Source organism: Rousettus aegyptiacus, unplaced genomic scaffold, assembly GCF_014176215.1.
Source record: "Rousettus aegyptiacus isolate mRouAeg1 unplaced genomic scaffold, mRouAeg1.p scaffold_m13_p_6, whole genome shotgun sequence".
Classification (NCBI taxonomy): Eukaryota; Metazoa; Chordata; class Mammalia; order Chiroptera; family Pteropodidae; genus Rousettus; species Rousettus aegyptiacus.
The window spans coordinates 47740153-47767157 of record NW_023416309.1 but is presented as its reverse complement, the minus strand read 5'-3'; the positions used below and the strand labels follow the sequence as shown (position 1 = coordinate 47767157).

General features: G+C 44.5%; 2 long non-coding RNA genes and 2 pseudogenes across 2 annotated transcripts; 2 read left to right on the top strand and 2 right to left on the bottom strand.

The window, feature by feature from the left end:
• The first annotated feature begins 269 nt into the window (after positions 1-269).
• LOC107518262 lies at positions 270-11264 on the top strand. The gene is made up of 3 exons (XR_001598793.2): positions 270-492; positions 10524-10628; positions 11138-11264. It is a non-coding gene; the product is annotated as an uncharacterized LOC107518262 (long non-coding RNA).
• Positions 7959-8077, bottom strand: LOC118604478 (annotated as a pseudogene).
• An 8420-nt stretch (positions 11265-19684) lies between the features above and the next one.
• On the top strand, positions 19685-24138 carry LOC107518260. The gene is made up of 3 exons (XR_001598792.2): positions 19685-21051; positions 21950-22142; positions 23860-24138. It is a non-coding gene; the product is annotated as an uncharacterized LOC107518260 (long non-coding RNA).
• A 126-nt stretch (positions 24139-24264) lies between these two features.
• LOC118604535 lies at positions 24265-24382 on the bottom strand (annotated as a pseudogene).
• Positions 24383-27005: the final 2623 nt, after the last annotated feature.

The window sequence follows — 27005 nt, the reverse complement described above, 5'->3', positions numbered from 1 at the left end:
ACAGCCAGTGAGTAGCAGAGCCAGCCTAGCTCCAAAATCTATCCTCTTTCAATTAAACCATGCTCGTGTCTACGGCCCAAATGGCTGTTCCGAGCCTGAAGGATCATGTGATTTAATTGATAAAACAAGGCCTAAAGAGGAAAAGCAAAGACCGTGATATCTAGGTTAATAACACAGGCCCAGGCTCATGGAGGACTCGCCACCCCCTCCTCCCCGCTCCTCTGCTTCCTACAGAAGGGGTGGAGAACACTTGCTGTGTTATACCGTTATCAGATGGAGAGTAATTCCGCCTGAGCTAAGGGCTGTGACTCAGGAGACTGTGGGTCTTTTTAAACCCTGCATTTGCTTCCCTCATCCAAGGGGAGCTCTTGTGCTGCATACCTTCAGGACGTGGTCCCCCTCGATGCACAGGCTGTGAAGGACGTGATAAAGGCCGGGACAGGCGGTGGCTGCTCAGAACTCTGAAAGGTTCTAACCAGACTGCGGTGCAGGGTAAGTGGCTTGACTGCTGGTGGGTTTTTGGAACTCGAGCCCGCCCCTCCAGTCAGTAGAGCTCTGGAATTAAAGCCTCTTTTAGGGCCTAACTCACAGTGAGGCACAGAATTCCTCCCTCTTGTGGGAATTCGGTCTTCTGGAAGGTGGTGGAAGTTTAACCTCCCAGCTGCCATAGTCTCCAATTCCTGCTCTGTCTAGAAGGCTGCCTCTGCGGCGCCTCATCCCCTAAACCCTCCTCCTCCCAGAGTCTCTCCCACAGCTCCTTGCAAACTGGTACATCAGGAATAAAACTTGAGAGAGTGGGACCTGTCTGCTGGGGTCACTTCCATGACCCTTCCCGTCCCCTGTCCTCCCTGGTGAGGCATTGGGCCTCATTCATAACTGTCAGCCCGCAAAGATGGGACCTATATCCTATTCTATTCTCCTGGCCAGGGTGAGGCTAAGCTTGGATGTGAACTGTTTTAGAATCACCCTGGGAGCTGACCAACTGCTGTCATCTTTCTGTTCTCCAGTTTTCTCATTTGTAAGACAGAGATAATACCTCCCACGACATGTAATAATAATAGCCAGCATTGATGAGAGCTTATATCAGTCGAGGTGCCAAGAGCTGCTGTGTGTTACTGCATTTAATTATCACGTGACTCATAAGGTAGCACTGCTTCTATCTGTATTATGTTATCCAGTTGGGTAAACTGAGAGTAGAAACCTTTATGGGCTTGTCCAAAGTCACAACATTGCTACATGGTGGAGCCAGAATTCCAAATGAGACTTTTCTCCAGCACTCATGTTTTTCACTGTCGTGTAACACTAAAGAGAAATTAAAAGACACCCAGGGCTTAGCATATAATATGCGCTCGTTACATGGTAGCTAGGTGTATCTTTTCTTTGGCTTCTCATTCACTAATAAATGATGACCTAAACTTTGGAGTAAAATTTGAAGAGGACAGCCAAGCCCAGCTCTTTGGGGTTTTCATAAACTCAGTTCATATCTACCGCATCGATACTTTTTCTAAGGAGAAATTTTAACCCACATTCCTCATTTCTTTTCTTCTCAACCCCGAAGCATTTGCCTGGAAAAAAAAAGGGGAGGGAATTTGTCTTCCTGTTCTCAGTTTATTTTCCTCTGCTAGACCGATTTATTCCCTCTTTCCCGCCCTTTTAGAAATTCCTAATGATGAAATTAAGGGCAAGTGTGAAAGGCAGCGAGGCCCTTTAAGAGAGCCAATGGCCTCTCACTTTGGGGTCCTGGTGCCTGGGAAACTCCGTACACCTTCCAAACTGGCTTCTGCTCGCTCATGGGCTGCAGGACTGATTCAGGATATTTGTTTTAGCTTCTTGTGCTTATTTCTGCCATGGTGTCCAGGACCACAGCCATAGAACCGGTCAGTGCCAAAGGTCTTTCCACCATTTGGGAAGAGGACCCCGGGGAAGGAGGCCAAATTAGAAAACAAGGCCTCATCCCCTCTTCGTGCAGTGAACAAACTGTAGACCAAGACCAGCAACTCTGGTTTGCTACGTTAGCTCCAGCCCCTTCCCTGTACCAACCTTGGAAGGCCCTGTGCTTGAGCCTCGCATTCAGGGCTCCAGTGCGCATGTGCGCAACACAGCACGGCTCTGGGAAGAACATGGCACTTGGGGCCCAATAGGCCTGCCTCTTCCTGTCCCTGGGAGCAGTGGGCGGGTCTTACCTCCACGTGCTGTTTGTTAGGAGTAGGTGATGGTGCCTCCTCTGCAAGGTCAACGGGAACTGGACCTGTGAAGTCATCACAACCCACAGTGCTGGGCACGTAGTAGGTGCTTAATAGATGGCAATTTTGTGTCCTGTCCCCAGTGGAAACGAATTAGCAATAACTCCTGTGTCAGACCACAGGTCCTAGTATGGGGTGTGTAGGAGCTGTCCTTTACTCCTGGGGGATCTCAGATGTGCCTTTTGTGGGGTTGAGCACATCCTAAGCGAGAACAAAAAGCACACCTGGGTGCGGACCAAACGCCAGACCTAACGCCAGACCTAATGCCAGGCCAGGCCGATGCCCCAGTGCGAACCGCAGCCGGGAGGGAGGGGCTGCTCTGAGCGCAGAGCTTGCAAACTCGCGTCTCAGAGCCTGACATTTTGGAGGGAGTGTGGTGGGGGGGAGGGTAGGAGCCTGGAGGAAGTAGCTGTTCCCAGTCCCATCCAACTGCCCCCATGCCATTTGGCTTCCTTTTGGCATATCTCACTGTTCTAGGGAAACATAAACTTTGAGTTTAATGTAAAATTAACTGGAAACGTTTTTTTTTAGTGCTGCGTGGGCCTCCCCAGCATAGGCGTAGCAAAACCCAAAGTGCGCCACCACCAGGGTACCTGCTCTGCGCTCCTTTTTTTTTTTTTTTTTTTTTTGCTCTTCTCCTAGACACTCTGTCATATTCCCTGACATGGCCTTACAGCCGGGTTTTGAGGGTTGCTAGGGAGGGGGCTCCGCCCATAGGAGTTTGAGTTCTGAGTTCCTCTCTGTCTTTCTTACTGTGTGCAATCTTCTCTCTTTCCGGGAGTCACCAGCCGGTGTTGGTGGACTCCCAGGGAGGAAGGTATATGGATTACTCAGTCCCTGCCCTACAGAAATCCAGAAACGGGTCTCTCTTTCTTCCTGTTCTCCACTATCACAGCTATCAGAAAGTGATCAGGTACCGGTGGGACATTTCTTCGAGTTTAGCTCATGCTATAGGAAGAGACCTGGGAGGAGTGGGAGGGCTGGGGGTCCTGCTGGGAGGCCAGTTTGGGATCCACCCCACACTGTCTAGCGCTCTGTGAACTCAAAAAAGATCAGCTTTGGGCCTTTAAAGTGATCTTACCCTTGATTGTGAGTATGGCTTGGTCACTTCAGACTCTAGTTTAGAACACAGCACACTTAACTGTACCTTCACAGGGGCCTGGTCCTCCTTTGAGGCAGGTCACACTAGCCCATGGTCTCAGGCAGAGAGGCCCTGGCCAGGACTCAGGAATCTCTGGGGAAAAAAAAAATCTGTTTTTGTTCTCTCAGCCATAACAGAGATAAAGCCAAAAGGAAACCTAAAGCTTAATTCAATTTCTACTTGCCTCCCCGGTCACCACCCCCAATCCAGATCTGATATGATACTTTCTTCTCTCCTACTCTTACGAAGTTAAATGTATCAAAATGGGTGGGCCCAGGGAATAAAATAACCATGACACACTAGGTCCTCAAGATTGTAGAAACAAGAGTTCTCCATGAAGGGGGAGATGCTTTGGCCCGTGAAGTGTCAAGGTGCTCTGCTCTGTAATGAGATTTACACCAAACATGGGAGAAACTCCCAGCAATGCTGGAGAACTGACACATCATCTTTTAAATCAGAAGTGCCATGGTTTCAATCAAAAGATTGAGTCAATTATTCTACCCTGCAAAAAGATATTGCTTTTCCATGAATTACATTACCTGCAGACTGGATTCGAAGAGTCTAGGTGAGGTGGGAAAATTGGATGGGTCAGCAGACATGTGGATTAAGAGACCAAGGCCTGCTTTTTTAAATGACATGTGTGTTTTATTCGCCTCGGTTATACCTGAGGCAGAGAGAGACAAGTAGAATACATCGAGTGGGCACGGACCTTTAATTCTCTTTTTTAAAAGACCTGTGAGGAATTTCTCCACTATTACTTGGCTCCACAGCTCCCTTCCTGAAGGCAGACCTGGCTGTGGATTTTACAGTGAGCTCTGTGAAGCTCAGCCTACTTTTTTAGGTCAGCGCGGGTGCTTGAGGAAGGTACCTGGGCAGGATTCACTATAGCAGTGCTACAGACATTTCGGGTGGGACAAGCTTCGTGTGTGTGTGTGGGGGGGGGCAGGGGAGGGCTGTCTTTTGCATTGTAGGCTGCTAGGATGCCAGTGGCTCACTGGATGCCAGGGGCATTCTCTAGCTGTAACAAACTAAAATGTCTGCAGGCATTTTACCAAATATCCCCAGGGAGGCAACATCGCCTACCTCCCCTGATGGGAACCTCTGCTCTAGGGGAAACTGGCTCCTGAGATTTGAGGATCCCGAATTTCATTTCTAAGGCGGTAGAAAGAGTCTGGAAGGGGCGGGGGGTGGTGTTACCTGATGCTTGGTAGTCCAGCCCTGGAATGAGATGGATTTTACCTGAGAACACCTTTAAGGAGAGCACATAGTAAATGTTTAATAAAAGGCGGTGGTGATATTAGAAGTTATTTCTCTACAAAGGAACTTTCTGTACAAACGGGAAGGTGAGTGCAGTTGCCATGGGAACCAGAGAGGAGGTCAGAAAAGTATTTCTAAAAAAAGACAAGTCCAAGAGGTCTCGGTGTGTCTTAACTTGGACTCACACCTGGCTGCTTTTGCGGCATCTGCTTGGCAGTGCCAGGATGTGCTCGCTTCTTTTCGGCAGGCCTGAGTGGTGGCATGTCTCTGCCCTCTCGGTGTGACTGCTGTGATTCTCACCACCACCCTCCTGATTACTGCCTTGGACGCTGCCATCGTCCGTCTGATTTTAAAGATGCAGAGGGGAAAACTGCTGAGGCAAAATAAAGACGTTTAGTGGCGAATCAGATATGATGACATCACTATTCTGCCTCAAAACAAGCTGAGGCCACACCTGGCCCAGACATCTTTCCGGTTCACTGCTGGTGACTCGTGGAGCGGACTTCATCTAGGAGCTTAGGAGAGCAGAGGCTGACTTGTTTATAAAGTGAGAAGTCTGAAGCCCTGAATTCTGGTTCTGGGCCTACCATTTCCTTGCTGAATATCTCTGAGAATGTCATTTCTGGGCCTCAGTTACTGAATATATAAAAATGATCAGATAATCTCTCAAGTTCCCTTCAGCTTTATTAGCGTTTGGCTGTAAAAATTCTTATATCCTGCTGAAATATTAAAGCTGTCTTCTGGAAACTATCTAGTCATCTTCCAAACCACATTAACTCCTGTAATCTGATGACTAAAATAAGGTTCGTTTGCTCAACACACGTGTTGCACATCTACTGCAGACCAAGTGTAGTGCAAGGCGTGGGGATACACTACACATGAGATTCTTCAGGAGATGTCTACCAGGCAAGACAGAAGCCTTGCAGGTGAGGAATTAAATGTCTCAGCATCGTGAAGACTTCAGAGAGGAGGTGACATTTGGGAGGACTGAATTCACTTGTGGTGAACAGAAGAGAAATAACACAGAGTATGCCAAGATGTGGAGTATTCATAACTGGGAGGGTTGGCACACATTTAATAAGGGTTACATTATTTGATAAGTACATGACATTTACATAACTTCAAAAAGTACTGCCATGACTTGTCTTTACACATATTTTAGCTTGAAATTTTGAACTGTCTTTTCTTTCTTTTTACTTTTTTTTTTTGTTTTGTTTTGTTTTGTTTTTGTTGTTGTTGTTACAATTAAACAGTGTAAATTTTGTAAGCATATGTTGATTATTCTGGAGCATTTATTGTCTTATTAGAAATGTTTAAGCAATCAATGTTCTTTAGAGTTAAAAGAGTTGAGTTTATATACTTCAGTAAGAGCCCTTTATTCTTGGGAGGAGGGGTATGGAGGGGGTAAATGTTACTTTCAGTTCAATTTATTAACATCCTACAACTAAAGATCAGCAATTTTACTATTTCAGATAGTACTTGCTCAGGAGCGAATGATACTCAAGTATTAAGAGATTGACAAAATATGCAGATCTACTGTTGAATCGAAATTAATGTACTGCAACAAATGTGTGAATCTTGAACATCGCAAAGCAAAAGAAATTTGTTCTAGAATGTCATTGTTTGCTAAACAAGCCCCAAATTCAGACCCAGGTATACAGGTTTGTTCTAACAGACATTTAGGTTAATGGTAATGATAAGGAATGCATTATGGGTCAAAATCAGACATTCCTTTCATAATGTATCGATCTTGTTCCTGTTACATTGGCTTTATTTTCAGAATTGTAGTTTGTAGAATTAGCTTCCTTTCCTTGGGGTTTATGTATATACTATTATTTAATAAATTAGTTATGACCTTCAAAAAATAAATAAGTAAAATGATGACTTTGTAAGTATCAACTCCGGAGGCTTCAACATGCTAAGATCAGGAGATGGGGCTTCATTAATAAGTCATTTCAAATGTCCCTGGGGATTCTGGGGCTCACTGGTCTAATCTTGGGGTGAATAATAGTTAAGGATGCAGATGTGGTGGGGAGGAATTCTGAGCCCTCTCTTTTCAATCTCCCTGGTTTCCATGTTAGGTTCCAGGAGAAACTCTCTTTGAAAAACAGGGTTCCTCGGCTGTAAAGACATTCTGTAGGGCTGGGGATATTAAACAGAAAATAATGTGGTTAAATGTTCATTTAGGAAAATAATTCTGGCATCAGGTCACACATCTATCTAGCCAAGGGCCAGAGCTGGAACTTGAATTTGGGTGGTCCGACCCCACTCTCTTAGCCCTCACACTACCTATGTGGTGCAGATGCAAGAAGGATGCATGAATTGGCTGGCTAGGCACTCATATCACCTCAGGTCAGAGCGATCAGGGTTCAAGTCCTAACTGCCCCATTTATTATCTGTGTGGCCTTGGCATTTATTTTTCTCATCTATAAAATGCATAGTTTGTTCAGTACTTCATCATGCTACTGAGAGCGACTGAATTGTGTCCTGTTTTATAGCCACCCTAGAGAGGCACACATGTATCAATATCGAGAGGGAACAGCAGCAGCTCATCTAGCGTGATGATTTCTGGGGACTTCGGCTCCTTTGTCAAGAGCTAGCAGGGGGCAAGAGCTCTTTTAGGCCCCGGTAGGGCTTTACCAGGTACTTCTGAGGGCAAGGTGGCTGCTCGAAGGGCTTGGTATGTGTCTCTGTTCCATTCTCTGCGGGTCCTTTCTGTCAGGCAAGACATTCTGAATAGGGGGACATTCTCCGAGTAAAAGCCTGTAGTCCTGTGACTCCAGACTGGTGCTTCTCAACTTTCGTATGCATATGAATCACCTGGCGCTCTTGTTAAAATGCAGATTCTGGTTAGGCAGATCTGGCATGGGGCCTGAGACTGCATTTTGACTAACAAACTCCTGGGTGATTCCTGTGCTGGCCTCTATGTTAGACTCAGCTTTATCAAGCAGAACACTCTAAGAATATAGTAACATTCCAAGTCCGCTCAGTCTGATATTGTAGCTCCTACCATGAGCTGACTATTAAAATTAGTGTGACTGGAGAACTGAATTTTAAATTTTATATACTTTTAATTAATTTAAATTTAATTGGCCCCATGGGGCCGGTGGCTATCTTTTTAGACAGCGTAGTCCTAGAGCACGGATTATTTCATCATCGGCGCTTCGTTTATATTTATTTATTTATTTATTTATTTATTTATTTATTTATTTATTTATTTATTTCACTTTATTTATTTATTTATTTTTAGATGAGGCAACGCTTGGTTGACCTCACAGATTACAAGGACCTTGTCAGCTTAAAATCCTTATTTTTTAGGCCTACAGCACCTGGTCTCTCTAGGTGGTCTCCCATCTAAGTACTAACCAGACCTGACCCTGCTTAACTTCCAAGATCAGATGGGATTGGGTTTGTTCAGGGTGGCATGGCAGTAGACTCATCACTGGCACTTTTAGCACTGATTAATCACTCGTGGATATCTATGCTTTTACAGTATAAACAGTGGCAGCTGCTGAAGCCTGCAGAGTAATTCCTGCCTGCCCTTTCTTACCCTCTCTTGCACACGCTGGACCATTATGGCTACCTGTGCTTAGCACTCCTTTGGAAGGTTAAGTTCCTTGGGGCAAATTTTCACAAAGAAAAGAAAAATCTATTTTTATTTCTTGAAATGGAAGTCTTAGGGAGTAAGGGCGGAAAGCTCCAAGTGAGGGAAGACCTGTTCCTTGCTCTAAATTGGCTTTAGCAGAGATTAGAGCCCAATCATTCCCTAGGCATCTAAATCTAGTTTTTCTAAATGTTTACTTGACTTTTCAAACTATGAAAAACCTCCATAGTTATTACCACCCATCAAACTCTAAGGATCTCTATTCATACAAAACTGTATATTGTGGTCGACTAGACATTTAGAGCGGGGAGCCAACAATCTATAGCATATCACTGTTGGTTAATTTTCCTAAAATGTTTTTCCTCATCTCCGTCAAATATCATCACTGGGTTCCCCATGTCTGTTGTTTATAAGAAAGTTTCCAAACTCTTTAACAAGGGACTTAAGGCTCTCTACTGCCTAGCCCCAATCTACTTTCAGAAACTTTTTTCCCCCTAGGCCTAAATCCTATAGTCATCTAATTAATTGGTCTTGCTGATTCTGCCATGTATTATGTTTCATCCTCAATGCCATGGCTGCCTTTCCCTCTCCCTCCCCCCAGTCTGGAACCTTCTTATCCTTTAAGGTTCAGCTGAAGAGTCACTTCTTCCTTCATCCCACAGGAGTCCCTTACTTTTTGGAACTCCCATCACAATCCTGAGTACTTTGTAATTAATTCCAACTAAAAGTAGCACATCCTGGCTTGATATTTAAATCCTACTGAGATTTATCTTCTCTTGTGTCCAGATTTTATCCCTTCTTCTATCTAGATCTTCCCAGGTGGTTGTATAGTTTTGTGATGATTATCAGTGACTTTCCAAAAGCAGACTCAATATACCAATTGAGGTATATTACCCAATAAGATACGCCACTTACTGAAAACTTGATACGTGCCAAGCATTGAATTAACAGTGTTAAATATTTTAACTGATTTAATCCTTGAAACAACCCTATGAGATAAATATTATTTTTAATCTCCATCATACAGGTGAGGAGATAGAGGCTTGGAGGAGTTAAATCCCTTGCTCAAGGTTATGCAGGTAGTGAGTGGTAGAAATGGGCTCAGAACTAAGTATCTGACTCCAGACTTATTCTGTGACCTCCATTCACTATTCCTTTGAAGGATAAAAGGACATTATTGTATAGTAAAAAGAGTGTAGTCTTGGAGTCAGTTCAAATTCTTGCTGCACCACCTGCAAATGTATAACCTTAGACAAGTTACCTAACCTTTGGGAGCCCATCTGGAAAGGAGTTAACTATTTCCACCTTGCAGGACTGTGATACTGTGCTGACTAGCTGGCTCAGTGCTTGGACACAGGGCTGATCAGGGCAGTGAGGAACTTGGTAATCATAGGCTGGTTTCTTCCTGGTCCTCCTGCTTCCCTTCCTAGTTCTTTCTGAGTAGAGCTTTTTCTGGATCATCTTAGGTTAAGAACTTTCCACTTTGTCTCTGGTTCCAGGGAAACCATGTGGCCATCTGCTAGGGATCAGGAAGCCATCTGTGCTGCAGGAAATCCGGCTGGTAAGGCCTCCGTCCCTGGGAGGAGATAAAGTGGTGGTGTTCTCTGGCCCTCTGTTGCCAATTCCCCATTCCCATCTGGGGTGGCCCTAGTCCAAAGGAATAAGGGTGGAAAGCAGCTTCCCTTAACTGGACCTACCTTTACTGTCCCCTGGCAGCCCCTGACTTTAGACCTCAGGCCCTTTGGCCTGACTCAGGCTCCCGAAGCCTGGACTGCCTCCTAGCCTTTCTTTTTTCCCCTTAATTCTCCCTGGCCTTCATTGTGCCTCTTCATCCTTGTGTTTGTGATGGCTGCTCACTTCCCTTGAACCTGGTCCTTGAAGGAGTCAGGTTTATGGGATCTGACTTCTTGCTCTGAATCTATGATCTGTCATGACCCACATACTGGCATTGGCACCAGGGCTGGTCTATTTACTGTGACGTGACTTTAGTTAATCCCCATGACTAAGGTTGGACTTTGATCAGTCCTCTCGTTTATTTGCTGGTGGCAGACTGCCTGGATTTGCCTTCCAACTCTGCCACTAATAAATTGTATGATCTTTGACATGTTACTTTACATTTTGAGCATCAGTTTCCTCATCTGTAAACTGCAAGCATCACGGTTCTTATCTCACACAGTCTATGTGAGAATTAATTGAAAGTCTGTAAAGCATACAGCATAGTCTCTAGCACAGAAGACATATTATAATCATAAGCTATTATTCCCATTATTATTTTCAGGTGTACGAATTAAGGCATGAAAACATTATTCCCTTCTTTGGTATTTGCACAAAAGCACCCAACACCTGTATCATCACCCAGTATTGTAAAAAAGGAAGTCTTAAGGTAAGCGAAACAACACATCTTACCTTAGGTTTGATAAGCAGCAGCTGGTAAAGAACGTTATCAATGCCTTTGCCCCTTCATCCGATAACAGTTCATTGCAAAACCTGAATTATAGCTTTGGACAGTCACGGAGCTGGCTAAGTGTCTGGTTTCCTTTGTTCTGGGTGGATACCTCTCTGAGCTTGGTTTCATCCCTTAAGCTGTCACAACTGCCCCCAAATTGCATTCTTGGGACCATCCTACCTACCATGTGTGACCATTAGCTTTATGTCAAGAGCAAGGAAAAGTTCATAAAACTCAAGACTGCATAACTTTCTCAATATTAAATCACATTTGTGGTCTTTCCCAGGGAAAATACCCAGTTACTAGATTTAGAGTGCTCTGTCTCAGGTTGTATTAGTTTTGGACAAAACTACCCAGTGTATTGGAACCAAATTCATTCCACATATGAAGCTCACTGTGCTTCAGGTTGAATCACTGGTGATATTTTGAATAACTGTGTTTTTCAGGATGTTTTGAGAAACTCAGATAATTAAACGGATTGGATATTCAAGCTCTCATTGGCGTATGACATAGTCAATGTGAGTATAGCATAAACTTATTTAAAGAACAAATACCATAGTGCTTTTGAGTTGTTCTGTGTACTGGATTAAAATCAAACTGCAATCATTCCAGAAAATTCTGGTTCTCCTCAGACCTTCTCTTCAAATGAAGTGGGGTCCCACTTCTAAAATCTACTACTTCAGATTGTCCATATTTTCTCTCTCCCTGATCTCAAGTAAATATAAGAGAGTAAAGTATTTTACACTAAAGTTACAAGGGGTACTACCTTTATCCAATCAGGAAAGAGCAGGGTGTTTACATTTTAGGGTAGAACTTTTTACCCCAAAGAAAATCTAATTACTAGACCGTAAAGCAAGCTGGAGAGAGGAATTCCTAATATCTCTTTCTTTTCCCTAGTCCCAGATTCCTTTCCCCAGAAAATTGGATCAGTATGACAATAACCACAAAGCTGTTACACAAGAGATATAGATCTGTGAAGGTATATAAGCAGGCAGAATCTTTATTTTGGGCAAAGAGGGCTGTGGTGGCTGCAAAAAAAGGGGAGAATAATGACAACAATAATAAATAATGATAATTACTCAACTATATTTTGTGCTTACTTTGGCTCCAAAACTTTTGAGCACTCTGTATATAATAATTTACTTAATGATCATAACAAAATGTAAGGTAGAGCTGTTATTATTCCTGTTTCACAGATGGGAGATAAGTCAGGTGGGCAATGTCGGTATGAACCAGCATCCTGAGGCTGATCTCCTCCACCTGGACTAAAATACAGCTGCTCTTCCTACACTCACTGCATCTGTTTTTACCATAAGAGGGGGTCAAGCAACTGACGTGGGAGTGGGTTCTGGTGAAGAAGCCCCTCAGACTGACACGTGGGCAGCCAGGCAAGGGCTGGTTATCATCTATCAATCAACAGTCCATCCCTTAACCAGTAGACTCCTGTGGGCGAGACGCAGCCTGGGTGTGGTGAGGGACACAATGGTGAAACGTAAACTCTGTCATTCTGGAGGATAGGGACAGTGACTCATCGAATGACTTTAGATTTTTGATCCCCTCTCTGGACTTCAGCCTCCATGTAGGTTTGATAGATAAGGTTGGCCTGATTGGCATTTTTTGGTTTCTGAGAAGCTGAATCTCGATGGCCTTGTGAGACTTTGACTTTCTAGGCCTGAGTGGGAAGCCAGCATGTCGTAACCAAGCAAGTTTAGACAAACGGATGCCTTGTGATTGCGTCTCCAGGGACAACCCTGGACCACCTCTGTGATTATTTCGGTACATTTTACTGAGCATCGGTTAATGGTTTGTCTTACTCTGGGCATTTTTTTGTAGGAAGATAAGGACTTGTTTCCAAATTTAAATGACTTAAAATCTAACTAGAGAGAGAAATTAAAAAAACAGGAAACGTACATATAAAATCATTTAAATGGCAGTGGTACAGGTACAGAGTAGGAGAATCTGAGGTGGCTTCCTCTCCTACTCTGGGCTCCTCTCTCCTTCCCTTCAACCGCTTTCCCCTTCCCTTCCCGGCAAGCCCAGGGAGGTGCTCTAGACTTCCAGGAATCTTCTCCTGCTTCATTCAAAAACAGTCGACATCATTTATAAGGGATGTGAAGAGAAAGCTAGTAAATTCTCACCAAGGTATGAACACTCAATAGATTTAGTCTTTTCAGCGTGGGCATTTGGCTTTCAAGAAGCATTAAGCCAGAGGTCCCCAACCTTTGCGACCCCAAGGGCCGGTGCTCCTATGAGAATCTAATGCCTGATGGTCTGAGATGGAGCTGAGGCGGCGATGCTAGTGCTGGGGAGCGGCTGAAAATACAGATGAAACTTTGCTTGCTCACCCGCCACTCACCTGCTGTGTGGCCTGGTTCCTAACAGGCCACAGACTGGCACCGGTCCATGCCTGGGGGTTGGGGACCTCTGCATTTAAGCCAAAAGATTCTCTAAAGAAATTCTGGGCTGGGCAAGAATGACAAAGGGGAAAATCTCCCTGTTGGTTATTAGCTACTCTAGTTCACTGAGTGTCCCCTGCTCCATGCCAGAAGGACATGTTGACCCCCTGCTTTGGAAGGGTTGCCGCCTCTTGAAATGGAATGTGCGCATCACGGAACTGGGTTAGGAAGTCACAGTGAGCCAGGTCAACGTACGTTTAGGCCCTGCCAGCATTCCTTGAAAGGAACTCAGAGTAACAGAAACTTCACAGCAGCATCTTCAAGCTTTGCCATGGTGACTTTGAATGAACCTGGGAACTGAGCTAAGCTCTGTGAGTGAGCTCGCCCTTCTGCCCGTCACATACTAATCATAAAAATGATTCCTCTCCTGATGTCTATTTGATCAGAACTTCCTCTGTACCAGGTAGTGGAGAGATTCTGAGATGCCACAGACTTTTCAAGATAGCAAAAGTGTATTGATGGAGTACCTAATTGTGGTCAAACCTGCTTCTGGGCATTGAGGGTACATAGGAGGAATAAGGCTCATTGTCCTGTCCCCAAGGAGTTCAACCCAGTGTGGCTGGCCTGGGAAGCAACTTCGGAGAGTATAATACTCTTCTTGAGTTAGAGATGAGCCTTTTTTTATAAGTAAGAGAATTCTTGATGGATTAAGAGGGTGAAGGACAGTTTGGCACAGAAGTTATCTTGATTCGAACCCTGGCTGTGCTACTTAACTACCCTGAAACTCAGTTTCCCCATGAATAAAATAAAGGCAATGGCAGCACCTACCTCACAGGGTTGTTATGAGGAATAGGTATGTAACTTGCTTAGCACTGTGCCTACCCCGTCACAGGTATCAATAAATGTTGTTAGGATTAGGAGGGATAGCAGTATTACTGTCATCAAAGGTAACTCCATTACTAAGACTAATAAACATATACTTTCTTATTTCACCCGCCGACAGTCCTACAGGATAAGTCTGCACTATCCAAATATAATAGCAAGGTCAAGGCACATTTAGGCCCTGCTGGCCACATGTGACTACTATACAGTGACAATGTGACTAGTCCAAATTGAAAAGTGCTATGTCAAAAACAAAAAAAGATTTCTAATATTTTTATGTTGATCACATGTTAAAATGATAAGATTTTTTTAATACCTTGGGTTAAATAAAAGATATTATTAAAATTAATTGTACCTGTTTAATGAAAAAATTAAAAATGATCCATGTGGCTTGTATTATGTTTCGCTCGAACCATGCTCTAAGTAATTAGCAATTATCTTCGTTATGAATTCGTCAACTCCAATATTAACGTTACTATTTACTCCCTTTCAAGGGGGGGAAAAAATGAGGTTTAGCATGGTAAAGTAATCTGCCCAACGGATAAGAGGCAGAATGAGGCTCGCAGCCAGTCTGTCTCCACAGGCTGAGTCTTTCTTCCATGCTCTGCTTCATCCTCGCCACGTACGAGAGAGCACCGGTGCGGGATGCGGAGACAGGAGCTCTGTGGACCACCTCCAACGTTCCGGCAGGGAAATCAATGCAACTAGCAGAAGGGCAGGTGATAGAATTACCAAAATGGCGCACCTCTCGTAGTTCTATCTGTTCTCTGATAATATATGTGGAGTTACGCATGTCCATCAAGATAGAAAAGCAATAACAAAGAGATACGTCCTATGTCCTAGGGAGGACTACATAGATAGGATTTTCTGAGTGTCCCCAAACAAGTCACTTATGCTCTAATAGAATGAACTCTGCTAATATCCCTGGGTATCGGGGTGGGGGGTGGGGTGGGGTTCGGCGGCATCCAGAATGTAAAATGTCTCAGGCTTGGGGTGAGCTGGCACTAGCAAGGACAGGGACAGTCACGTGTGTTGGGGGCAGGCCAGCAGCATGGAGAGGTCCCCGTGAGGTCAGGGAGAACTCTTGAGTTGACACAGTTCTCCATAGATTTCAAGATTAGACCTTGCCAGTTGGATCCTCCCTGGAAAAATTCTAGAGACAGCCTCAGCCAGGCCCATCCACGTCCAGTGGAGTGGGTTGCATTTCCAAAATGAAATTCACCTTTATTATCTCAAGAAACAAACAAGCCACATTGATGAAGAAACATGACCTCCTGATTTTTTGAGGGGCGTGGGGAGGGTGCAAGCATGGTGTATCCATTGGCCTATAGTAGCTTATATTTCTAGTGCAATATTTGCTCAGGGCTGTTGCTAACACAGGACAGGGACTCAGCCTGTCATCCCTGCTGGAGGAAGAGGTGAGTCCCTGCACTGGTGTTCTTTTATAAAAGTACTGGGGGAATAGGTGTGTTTTGACACACTTTTTCCTCCTCCTCTGCAATTACCTAGGACACCGGAAGCAGTAAAATCTAGTGGTTTACAAGTGGCTGTGCTTCCAAGGCAACTCAGCCTGGGCTTATGTCCTGGCTCTGCCCCCGCTCCTTGGGAGCGGTTTAGTGTCCTGGTTGTGAAACAGAGAATGAGAATATTAACCTCCCTCTGGAAAGCCTGAATGTGATAATGTGTTTAAGGTATCCTGTTCCCAGCACTTCCGTGTGCAGTGCCAAGTAAGTCTCAAAAAAAGTTTTCTTGTTATTTATTTGCTATCACAAATCCATATTACAGTACAGATGTCCACGGAACCTTGTGGCTAAAATGAGATAGCTCGCTCTCTGCGCTTCATAGATTTCTTTCATCGGCAAAAGGGCAGTTGCGTCAAGGGGGTGAACTCAGGAATCTCACCACAGAATTCCTGGCCCAGCCCCACCGCTGGCCAGCCATGTGACCTGGGCCAGGTTTATGTCTCTGTTTTTTTTTCCTTTTCTCATCCATAAAATGAGGTTGACAATAATGCCATCTACCACCACAAGGTCATTAGGGTTATATGAGCCAGTTTACATTAAGGGACTTAGGTTGGAACCTAGCATAAGGCTAGCACTCTAAACTTAGAAAAGAAAACGTCCTCGAGAGGATCAACCTTGCGAGAGAGGCTTTGCCGTTTTTGCTTTTGCCTAGAAATGTCTTTGCCGAGGCAGGTGTGAGGAGGCCCAGGCTGCCCAGACAGGGCAGGTCAAATGGCTCCGTGGCAACCCCAAACCTAGGACATACCAAGGCTGTCAGTTCCCTTCCAGCTTCCAAACAAAGCATGCCGAAAACGAATGATTCAGGGATTCAGATTAAAGACATGGGAGCCTTTGTGTCAGTATTTTAATTCCAAGAAACTGGAAATATTGAGTAACTGTTATTTAAACGCTTCCTCGAGGAAGGTAGGCAAATAAAAAAAAATAAAACGGCAAAGAATGGGTCCCCTCCACCACTGACTGCTACAGTTGGCTTCTGAAATGCAGCCTGCCCTCTCTCCTCAACTTCCATTTCACGGCTTCTAGGTCTGTCCTTGGAAAGAGTAAGAAATACAAACGTCTGTCTCTCAAATGACATTTCAGATATGACAGTTCTCTTGTTCCAAATGGATCGCTTCTACTCCCCAAATAATTTTTTCTCTCCTCAGCTCTAGGTCGTTCTTTAAGCCCCACTGTGCCCTCATCTCCTTGTTGAATGAAAATTATCACTACCTTTCTTTCTTAAAAAAAAAAAAAATTAAATTTATTAACATTGGTTAATAACATGATGTAAGTTTCAGGCATGCAGTTTTATAAGACATCATCTGTATAATGCTTTGTGTGCTCACCACCCAAAGTCTCCTCTCCTTGACCATCAGGCATTTGGCCCCCCTTTACCCTCTTTGCCATGGCCCTGCCCCTTCCTCTCTGGTAAACACTAGGCTGTATTTATCTTAAGTTGGCCTTGCCTTCACGGCTCTACACTGAGAAGCTAGAAATCGTTTTCTCCCTTTTGCGTGTCATGCCCAGGTTGACCCCTTGGGTGAGGGGCTGCGTCAGACTCCCGAATTCATATCTCAGCCCTACCACTTGAGGGCAAGTGACCCTACCCCTGTAAGCCTCGCTCTTCTCATCAAAGCGCAGGTGACGATGATTCCTACCTCACAGGGTGGTGCATGACATAAAGTAAATACCCACTCTAAATTATAAGGAAAAAAAATGTTATAAATATGATAAGGAATATACGCTTACTCAGCAAAGCTTGTTAAGGGAAGTGAGTCAGAAAGACAGTGACACATGGAAACAACCTCAGTGTCCCTGGGTGGATGACTGGATAAAGACGTGGTACATATATACAGTAGAACACTACTCAGCCATAAAAAATGATGACATATTGCCATTTGCAATGACATGGGTGGATCTTGAGAGTATCATGCTAAGTGAACTAACTCAGCCAGAAAAAGACAAGAACTCAGAATTACATCATTTAGTCTATAACAGCAGCCAGATCCTGTTGGAAAATGAGTCAGGACATGTTGCTGGTCTACATCGCATCCTCCCTTGGCCTGCCATTTGGGGAATGATGAAAACTAAGTTCTCACAACGGCCCACCGAAGGCCTCTAAACTGGCCTCAGCGACCTTCTATATTCGTGCCCTGGTGCCGCCGTATTAAATTGCCAGAAACCTGTTGACTTAAAACAACAGAAATTTATTCTCTCACAGTTCCAGAGGCTGGAAGTCAACACCAGGGTTCGGCAGGGTCGTGCTCCCTTCAGAAGCTCAAAGATAGATCGGTTCTATCTTTGGTGGCTGTCGCAGCCTTCGTGGGCTTGTGGCCGCGTCGCTCCAATCTCAGCCTCGATCTTCACCTGGCCTCCTCCTCTGAATATCTGTCTTCTGTCCATCTCCCATAAGGACATTTGTCATTGGATTAGGGCTCACCTGGATAATCCAAGGTGATCTTCAGAACCCAAGTTATTTAATTATATCTGCAAAGACATTATTATTTTATTATTATTATTCCTTCCCACCACCCCCAAATAAGTCAGATTCTGGAAATTAGGACATGGTCATATCTCATGGGGGAATCCCCGTTCCTACTTCTGCTGCGGCCACCACACCTTCCTAATTTCACCTCCCATGGCTCACTCCATTCCATCACATTGGACGCCTGTATGCGCCAGACACATCCTCACCCCAGAGCCTTCGCACGTGTATTTTCCTCCACCTGGGATTCTTCCACCTCGTATTTGCACGTACAAATTTGTCTTCTTTTGTCTTAAGGGCTATACAATACATGTGCGTCGTCCTTTCCGAGTTTGCTGATCTATACCTCTGGGAGAAGCCGTCTTAACGACGGGAATAGGGTAATTATGGATAGTTCCTTTTGGATTTAGTCTTATCACCTTAGTCATTTCAGAAGTTAACTTAACTTGACACTCTCCCCGCACCCTCTTCGGTGAGTTTATGTCATGCATTTGTGATGCAGTTAGAGTCCATGTCATGCATTTGTGATGCAGTTAGAGTCCGTAGTCACAAGTCTGCATTCTATCCTGGGGTCGCCCACTCTCCCAACTGATATTTTTAAACATTAGCGTCTTTCAGGTTTGCTCTTTCTGCTGTAAAGTTCTATGGCTTTTGGCAAATAGGGAGTATCATGTATCCACCATTACAGTATCACACAGAATAGTTTCGTCACCCTAAAAAAATCTCGGTCCTTCACCTATTAAATCCTGTCTCCTCCCCAAACTCCTGGCAGCCTCTGGTCTGTGTTCTGTTTCTATAATTTTCCCTTTTCTGGAATGTCATGTTAACAGAATCATACAGTATATAGCCTTTTCAGACTGGCTTTTTATACTTAGTAATATACTTTTAAGATTTATCCATGTTGTTACACCTACAATATTTTATACCAAAACATGCCATACATTGTTCTCAAAATATTATTTCTTTTCCAAAGCCTAGTTAGACTGTTTTACAAATTTTGGTAGAGGCCAATGCAGAAATGGAAGAAAGTAGTTTTACCAAGGTGGACGCAGAGCCAGAACATGATGGTTACATTTATTATTTGTTAAAATATCTCTTACATAGCATATTATATGAAACACAAAATTGGATAAAGCATACTTTGGGGATTTTTAATAACAAATGCTTATACACTACTGAAATCATATGGAGACATGCTTCACTTTAAGAAAAGTTCTATTAGAAAAAAACTTAATCTAAAAACAGATTAATCAGGGAGCAGTTATATGATTTACATGAAAATTCTTCATTTTTCCAGAATGATTCAGAATATTTCTCGTAAAATATTCGGATTTCTCTTGTAAAACATTCAAATCCTAATCTGTTCAATTTACTTGGAAATTCAGTTTACAAATTTAAGAGCACATGTGTTTAAACTGAAGAGTGCCAAACGGCACGGGGTCCAGACATTTGGCTATCTGAACCCAAAATGAATTTCAAAAATCATCAGCTGAATTAGAGACCCCTTGGCATCTGTTCCACGTCAACCTTCCCCGTCAGAGGAGGAGGGCCATAAAAAGATCACAGTCCTGGAGAGGGCGTGTTGGGATGAATCCCCAGGGAAAAGGCCCACATTCCCTTCCATCAAGAAGATTTTACGAGAAGCCAGTCCCAAAGGGTGAGTTAGGTGTGGAACAAGGCATTTCCTCCTAATGATTTAACATTAGAATTTTGCCGCTACATGACTGGGGTTTGGTTCTGTGTGGCTTATTTGCTTTATTCAGTCATTCTCCCATCCATTCTTTCCTCCCTACGTACACTCCTGCATTCCTTCCTTCCTTCCTTCATCATACATGCACTCAGTGCTTACCACACGCAAAGCACCATGCTACATGCTGGTGAAGAGGAGTGATAAATTCTCAAAGTTACGAAAATAGATCGGACATTCGTATGCCCTTTACCCCTCTCATTCCAGTCCAGACATCACTAATCAATCAAGGTCCTCTTTCCCGGGGAGATGTACCATGGCCTCAGAATCAAGTGGGCTTGAACTATGCCATAAGAAATGGTTCACCAACTTTAAAGCAGGCTATTCACTTAAATTATTCATGCCTCTCAAATAATTTTTTCAGTAGTAACTTGCTACAAATCGGGGTAATTTTATCACCTCTTGTCATATTGAACATAGGAAGGCACAACCACATTAGAAGTAGCTTGAGCTGGCGGAAGGGGCCCTGTGCTGGGAGTCAGGTGTCTGTCTACTCCTAATCTGGCCATTTTGCTAGGCATTCTTAACACGATGGTCCTGTATTTTGTATTTTCCATATCGAAATAGTTTTAAATGGTATGTCTCAGGTCAGTTGCTATGTCATGACTTTTACTCAGATAACACGGTCCCTAGTTTTAAGGCAAGTTTACCTCCCATGAGAGCCTCAGTCTCCTTATCTGAAAGATGGGGAATTTAAATGATTTCTCTGAAGATTTAGAAGGGCTTCTTATAGCTTTTATCTGAAAAGAAATGATGTCGTCACCTGAAAAGAAAAGGTTGACTTGTCCTAAAACCAACGGTTCTGATTGGCCGTGACGAAGGTATGAAGCATGTTGGGAAGTGGGGGAGGGCCAGTGAAGGCCACCATTTGTTGAGTGCCTGCTGGACTCCTTTGTACCCATTATCTCCCTGAATCCTTAGAACAACCCTGCAAGGTATGTGTTAGTATCCTCGTTTTCCAAATAAAGAAACTGAGGTTCAGGGGAATAAAGGGTGTAGCTCAAGATCACAGAGCCGGTGAAGGGCAGGTTCTGTCCTGCCATATGGCATCATTGCCATTGTCATTTCACTGCTGGCCTTTGGCAAGCCTTATGTAGGAAACCTCGAGGGTGACACATGTTTTCTAGGAATGTATAGTTGTAAGTTGTACTCTACCGTGGCCTTAAAGTTCTTGGAAATAGGCGTTAGTCTCTGTGTTCTTTTAAAACCACGTAAGCATACTACATCGTATGGTGAGCAAGCTGGAGGTGTACGCCAATCACCTGGAGAAGGTGGTGGAAGAGAGGACCAACCAGCTGCTAGCAGAGAAGAGGAAGGTCGATAAGCTTCTCTCCACAACACTTCCCAGGTATTGCAGAGCACTGGGGGCATTGACAAAGGAACAGCATTGCCTTCTAAGAATCCCCAAATGGAAAGAATATTTTCTTTGTTCTTTTCTTAAGAGGACATCAAGTTCTTCTAAAGTGGATTAAACATTTTGCATGCAATGTAGTGTATCCCGTTAAGGGAGATAGAGACAAAGGCTCTCCAAGTCCTCAGGAAACGAGGGTGTATTGTCTTTCACGTGAAAGATGATGGCTGCAGCAAAGGAGACCGAACACCAGATGGCGCTCGAGTCCCATGAGTCTGGTTAATTGCTAACTTCCCAGGATTTTCAGATTGTACTCCAAAACCTTTGCACTATAAAATATGTACCCATGGCTTTAGATTCAAAACTTCCTTCTTCTTTGGTTCTGTCTTCATCTGTTCTCTCTATAAACACTTGGCAGAAGCATCTGCTGTTAAAATTTCTTCACCCTTCCTATTTGTCTTGAGAAAAGAAATGGGTTGGGTATTTGAATGTTATTACTGCGAGATTGGTTGATGGAAGCAAATGTATTGATTTAGGGATCAGTGAATGCTTACATTTGCTTCCGCACCTGCAGGCCGAGTCTTTATAATCAAACCCTATAACCAATAGAGGAAAATGAAAAATAGCTTCAGGAAAAAAAGATATTTTCGTAAAGGCATTTATGTGACCTGGTGGTTTCCCCACCCCCAATTTATATCCACCAATTAAATTCTCTCTTTAGAGAAAATGCAGGTGGAGAAACAAGTGTCAAACAAATCCCTCCAGATGATGGATTTTGTTTACCAATAACCTAACCCACTAAAGCAAAAGGATCTACTAGGTGACTTTGTAGGAGTCTGTAGGAGACAAAATGAATATGATACTTTTCAAAAACAACCCTTTTGTCTGGTTTCAGCTTTATTGGAGAATAGCTCATAGCTGGAAGGTCCGTGGAACCAGAATATTTTGAGTCCGTGACCATCTTTTTCTCTGACATTGTTGGATTCACAAAACTCTGTTCTCTCAGCTGCCCCTTGCAAGTCGTAAAGCTCCTCGATGACCTGTACGGTTGATTGGATCACATCATTAAGACATATGATGTGTGTGAGGTGAGATGCTTGGCTCCTGGGTTGCAAGGGAACACGTGCTCCTTGCTGTCTGTCTCCTGGGCGTGAGTGAGAATGAACTCGCTGCTAGACATCGGCCGGGATGAGGGCTCTGTTTCAGGCTGGCTCGATTCATGGCAGAAACTCAATATTTTATCCCTGTTTGTTTTCTTGGAAAAGGTCTTGATTAATCACAAATGTATGTACTTTTCAAGAAATATCAGTAGTTCTCTCTGTTTCCTTCCATTATTTTATCTCACGGTAAATGCATTTCTAAAAGAAGCATTAACCTTCTACTGACTAATTCCCTTAGTTGCCTCCTGAATATTTCCTTCAGATTTGGAAAGTCTCCTATTTGTTGTTCTCTTTGGATCTTGTGTGTCTCACCTCTGTTACCGTGATCTTTAGCAATTCAGGGGAAGCTAGCCAGCCAAGTTTAGACTGTCAGACCTGTGGCTAAAGGTGAGACGTCTACCTGTCCAGTGTTACTCTGGGGATGTATGAACAGGGTCACCTGGAGTAAAAATGGCTGGGGCTGCAGTAGGGAGGACAGCGAAAACTGATAAAGTGGCTTCATTCAGGTGGTGGTGACGACGGCCGCTTCACTTGATGTGTTTTCTGGCTTTTCAGATGGCACTGGATCCTGACTTTAGGTTGTCTGTGTTCCTGCATGTCTGGTGGGCAGCCACAGTGCCTCAGCTCTGACCATGATTCCAGGGATCAGCCTGTGGCCCTGGGGCCAGGGAGATTTGGGGGGACACTGTGGTCATGTCCCTCAGTGACATGTCCTCAATGCTTATCCCCCAACATTCACCAAATATGTTGCCTCTGTTCGACGGTGAAGGAAGTGATGGTGTGGATAATTTTCAAGAGCAGGGCACATGTACCCAACAAAAAGGGAAGCGGCTTGGCTCAGGAGGGCCTCTGGGATTTCCTCTTAGTGCTAAGTTCTCAGTTATGTTTTATATGGGCTAATGCTTAAAAAAAAAATCAATTCGTATTTCTGAAGGATATGCTGGTAGTGGGGAAAGGTGGGCTAGAGGAGGTTGACTCTGTGTAATGGTAGGGTCACCAGGAGATGAAGGTATCCTTACTGCCTAGCTAAAGCTCAAAATTCTGCCTTTATCACATCATCTCTGGATTCTGCTAAAACACGAATGTATCTGGAAAGGGCTATAAGTTTAAGCTTATGCTCGTCATTTATTCTCGGTTGTGAATGAAGGATCCGAAACCTAATTTTTTAAAAAGGATCAAGAGAGAATAGGGCAGGGCAGATAGAGCTGATATATGCATTTACACACGTGCATAAATGTCTACATTTTGTATAATGTATACATATACGTGAATATAAGAACCTTTGTGTGGAATGAAGACAGTTCAATAATGGCTCCATATGATCCTTCGGGATTTACTCCATCATTACGCTGCTGCCTGTCTAACTGGTTTTGAACTTTGGTTGTCAAAATAGGGTTACTGCCACTATCGGAGGAGGAAGCAGTGACTGTGGAGAGGAGGGCTCAGGGAAGGAAGGCTTTGTGGAAGAACCAGGACAAGAGCAAACTTGAGGGGATGCTGGAACTTGGATGGAGCAGAGGTCAGGGTGTGCGATGCTTCTAGGCATGGGGCCTCAAAGCAGGTGCCAGCAATGAGGGGCCTTGGTCTCTGACCCCACTCCCACACTCATGGAGGATACCGGGCCACTCTCTCACTTTATTTTTAGGTTGAAACCGTTGGGGATGCCTCCGTGGTGGCCAGCAGACTGCCCATCCGCAGTGGAACCGAGCATGAGGACGGGCTTGCCACGACGTCCTTGCATTTCCTCAGTGCCAACATCCACCTCCAGACTGGGCACATGCCCGAGGAGAAGCTCGAGCTTTGGATTGGCCTGCACACAGGCAGACACACTGGCGCCAGGTGGCCTTACGGTCCGGGTCTGGCGGCAGGTAGTCTTAAATTCAAGTCCGGGGTTCTAGGCTTTTAGGAACCCTGAAACAAGGAAATAAAAAGGTCAAACTTCCTTTGCATGCATATTTCTTTTTTTTTTCTTCTTATTTCAGGCGAGGCAACCCTCGGTTGACCTCACAGATTGCAAGGACCTTGTCAGCTTACAATCCCTTATTTTCTAAGTCTACAGCACCTGGTCTTCCTAGGTGGTCTCCCATCCAAATACTAACCAGGCCTGACCCTGCTTAGCTTCTGAGATCAGATGAGATCGGGTCATTCAGGGTGGCATGGCCATAGGCTGCATACATATTTCTAGTTAGCCAGCTTGCTTGGTAACAGCAGGGACACACAAAGACTCTGAGGTGTTGGACCACAAATGAGGAAGAGACCCAAACCAGGACAGTTCTATTGGACTGCTATTCTTCTACAATTCTGTGACAGATGCCTTTTGATTTGTTCTGTGTTTTTTTCAATCTCATGGGCAAGTGACTTGTGCAGAAGTCACCTGCACCTGGTTTAATGCTCTTTTGTCACTGTCTTGAAATTCTTAATAATTTTCAAATAAGGGGGGGTTCCTTATTATTATTTTAGACTGTGCCCTGCAAATTATGCAGCCAGACCTGCTCCTGCCTGTCTCCCATGGCTTAATTAAAATAAAAGCGACTCCAATCAGAATGAGTTACTTTCATGTTTGTGCTGCTCCTGTTTCTTTTTGTGTTTGTTTGTTTGTTTGTTTGTTTTTTGTTTGTTTGGGTTTTTTTACATCTCTAGTGCACAAATAACATTGTCATTAATTTCTTTCTTAGTCAGCTCAGTTGTTGTAACAAAATACCGTAAACTGGATGGCTTAAGCAACAGACGTTTATTTTCTCACAGTTCCGGAGCTGGGGAAGTCTGAGGTCGGGGTTCCAGCATGATCGTGCGCCGGTGGGGCCCGCTTTCTGGCTTACAGACCTCCACCATCTGGCTGTGTGCACACGGGAGAGAAGGGAAGAGAGCTCTGGTGTCTCTTCCTCTTCTTGTTAGGACACTAACCCCAGCATAAGGGTCCTACTCCCATGACCTCATCTAAACCTAACTATCTCCCCAAAACCCCACCTTCTGATACCAGCACAGTGAGGATTAGGGCTTCAGCATGTGAGTTTGGAAGGGACACACACATTCGGTCCATAGTCATCGATGATGTCGCTTTCCAACGGAAGTCTGTGGGTTATACAGTTTGCCTCTTTGCAAACCCCAAGATCCATTGCGAAGCTTTGCCCTGAGAGGGCACGTCGCACATACTTACTGAAGTGCATTTGTCGACTCGATGCGTGTCGTGGAGTCCATCCCTTGGGATGTGCAGACTGGTTATTGCCTGTCTGTTCTTTCCCTTCCAGGTCCTGCGGTGGCCGCCGTGGTGGGAATCACCACGCCCAGATACTGTCTGTTTAGAGACACTGTGAACATGGCATCCAGAAAGGAAAGTGGCAGTTTGCGTGGGTATCACTTACGGCAGTTTGCAGACACAGTATCGCTGTCCCTCTAGGCCACTACCTTTAACCAGAGGGTATTTTTAGAAGACCCATTTGCATTTTGTCCACTGGTTTCCATTTGAAGGACAAGATCATTATCCACTTTAGATAGTACAGATCACAAGCTTCGTAGAGGGCACTTGGCCCTGTCCTCTCTATGGAGCTGTGCAAACACGCATGACTGCCTCCTCCCAAGACTATTCATTCCAAATAGTCAGACACATGTATAATAAGATCAGTTAAAGAAGAGCAAGGGTCGGCAAACTTTTCCTAGGTAGGGCCAGAGAGTAAATATTTTAGGTTTATGGGGATCATAATTTCTGTTGTGTGTGAAAGCAGCCTTTTATAATATGTAAATGACGGGTGTGGCTAGGTTCCAATAAAACTTTATTTGCGAACACAGGTGGTGGGCTCAATTTGGCCTGTGGGTGGTAATTTACCCATCTCTGATATATTGTTTTGGTGCTGTGGAAGGAATCTATGGCCAGGCACTCCAGGGGACATCATATTTTTTGCTTCACAGTAATTGTACTGCATTGTAAGACCTCTCTTTTAGCCTGTAAGGAAAGATTTTAAGGATAAATTTTGAAAGCGGAAATGCTGACATAGGCTCCAAACCTGACTCGAGTCGCAGTTCTGGTTACGAACAACATTTCTGTGTATGTCCCAGCTCTGGGGCCACCCCAGGAAGCCTGAGGAGCCCAGCTCACCTCCCTCCATGACGAGGACCCACTTGCACATGGAGTCAGTTTTGTTCTCTGATTCTAAACTGATCATATCAAAGACCAAGCAGCAACCACCAAGCGTCAGCAATGCGTGGATGGTTGAGGGGAGGGTCCCAGCTCAAGTGTGGGTCTTAGAAGTACGGGGCCTCAAAGCAGGGGAGTTGCCTATGATTTGCTAATGAGTAGCATTCCCTCTCCACCACAGCCCTTCCCCCACTGACATCTGCTTCAGAGAGACAACCAAGGCGATAACAAGGCAATAACGGGTTTATGGCAGCTCTCTGGATTCACAGCTCTCAGAAGACGGGCTCCATTCCAGTCAAGGTAAGACCAGGCCAGCTGTGCCCACCTGCCCCATTTGGGTCTCTGATGGAGGTACTGAGGAACGTAACTAGATGAGTCAATCCTCTGGCTGCGTTGGGCAGGGACCCCTAAGGTCCACGAGGAGGTGCTCATGATGCCGAGTTTTGTTCCTTCAGAGAGGACTACTGTCCCCTCAAACGGTCACATGTGGAATCTGCGATAAGAGCTTATCTCCCCCCTGCACTGGCCCCTGCGGGTGCCTCCTTTCTCTTGGCCACATGGTCTCGTGGCTTCACTCGAATACCCTGATCTAGTCTCCCACGTGAGGAAACAGCAAATACAAGCCCAGGCATCATAATGTCTGCTTTCCTCTCTGCGCC